Raw genomic sequence first — 2067 nt, 5'->3', positions numbered from 1 at the left:
TTTCCTTGATAAAAGCCACATACCAAAGATAAGTCAAGATCAGATAAACAATTTAAGCAGATTTATAACTCCCTAGTGAAATAGAAGCAGTTATTCAAAATCCCCAACCAAAAGAAAAAAAAAAAAGACCAGGGCCAGTTGAGTTTAGTACAGAATTCTGTCAGACTTTCAGTGAAGAGTTAAGCTAACACCAATACTCAAATATTCCACAAAGTAAAAACAGAAGGAACTTTGCCTAATTTATTTTACAAGGCCACAGTTACATTAATACATAAAGACCTAACAAGCCCTTTCCCGTCCAGCTCGCGCGGTGTAGACGGTGGTTTCAGATGCCGGGTCTCTCATTTCCATCGGGTAGACGCTTTACTGCAAAAATGGTCAGCGTACCCGAAACCCGAAGGATTTTCTGTAAGAAATGTGGCAAGCATCAGCCTCACAAAGTGACCCAGTATAAGAAGGGCAAGGAGTCCCTGTACATCTCAGGGAAGCGGTGCTACGATCGGAAGCAGGGTGATTAAGGTGGGCAGACAAAGCCAATTTTCCGGAAGGAGGCCAAAACCACAAAGATCGTGCTCAGGCTTGAGTGTGTGGGGCCCAACTGCAGGTCCAAGAGGATGCTGGCCATTAAGAGGTGCAAGCATTTTGAACTGGGAGGAGAAAAGAAGAGAAAGGGCCAAGTGATCCAGTTCTAAAATTTGTGTTTTCTGAGAGGAAAATGCCGAAGCCATAGGAAAATTACCTGTTAGAAAATAAAGTTATTGTTATTGATAAAAAAAAGACCTAACAAAAAAAGAGAATTATAGACCAATTTCTGTAATGAACATAGTGAAAAATTCTCAATAAAATACTTACAAACTGAACCCAAGAGCACATCAAAAAGATCATCCACCATGATCAAATACACTTCATCCCACACATTCAGAGCTGGTTCAGTATATATAAATGGGTAACCATAATCCACAAACAGACAGGCTGAAAAACAAAAATTGCAGGATCGTTTTATTAGATGTAGAAAAAGCCTTGAAAAAAAAATCCAACACCAGTTCACGACGAGGGATACAATAGAAATGCCTCAACATATTATAGGAGAATTACAGCAAGCCTCCAACTAATATCAACGTAAATAGAGAGAAACTCAAAGCATTTCCACTATAATCAGGAAGAAAACACTTCCTGTTTTCCAGTGGACACAGTTGTCCACTCTGTCCCCACCGATTCAACACAGTACTTGAAGTCTTATCTAGAGCAGAAAGAAAAACAAAGAAGGTCAAGGGTATACAAATAGGGAAGGAAGAAGTCAAAGTATCTTCATTTGCAGATGATATGATTTTATATATAAATGATCCAAGAAATTTCCACCAGGACATTTCCACAGTTGACAAACATTTTCAGCAAAGTATGAGTATGTAAATTAACATGTAAAAATCAATAACCTTTTAATATACAAATGACAGACTTAGAAATTTTAAAAAACAATACCTTTCACAATAGCCTCAGGGAAAAAAAAAGAACCCTAAGAAGAAAAGCAAGTAACCAAGAAGGGAAGCTATATAATAAAAAGTTCAAGGCATCAATAAAACTGAAGAAGGTATGAAAAGATGGAGAGATCTCCTAATCTTTAGATTCATAGATTTACTATAGTGAAAATGGTCATCCTACCAAAAGCAATCTGCAGATTCAATTCAGTCCCCACCAAAATTCCAACACAATTGTTCACAGAAATTGCAAGGAAATTTTTTGGTTTCATATGAAAATACAAAAAAAAAATAGCTTAAAGAATCCCAAATAATAAAAGAACCGCTGGAGGTATCACTATCCCTGGCCCAAACTTTCTCTACAGAACTGTAGTAACAATACTATAAAGTATAGTATTCACATAAAAATAGACAAATTTATCAATGGAATCAAATTAAATAGCCAGACATAAGTTTGCATACCTTTGGTCACCCAATTTTTGCCAGAGAAATCAGAAATGCACACTGGAAAAAAGGCAGTGCTTTATAGCAAATGGTGCCAGTCAAACTGGATGGCTGTATGTAGAAGAATGAAAATAGACCCATGTTTGTC

At 36.9% G+C, this 2067-nt stretch overlaps 1 pseudogene; it reads left to right on the top strand.

The window, feature by feature from the left end:
* The first annotated feature begins 359 nt into the window (after positions 1 to 359).
* On the top strand, positions 360 to 777 carry LOC125401199 (large ribosomal subunit protein eL42-like; annotated as a pseudogene).
* Positions 778 to 2067: the final 1290 nt, after the last annotated feature.

Source organism: Myodes glareolus, chromosome 8, assembly GCF_982192425.1.
Source record: "Myodes glareolus chromosome 8, mMyoGla1.1, whole genome shotgun sequence".
In the NCBI taxonomy this organism is placed as follows: Eukaryota; Metazoa; Chordata; class Mammalia; order Rodentia; family Cricetidae; genus Myodes; species Myodes glareolus.
The sequence above is the reverse complement of the archived record's forward strand: the minus strand, read 5'-3'. Positions and strand labels throughout refer to the sequence as shown.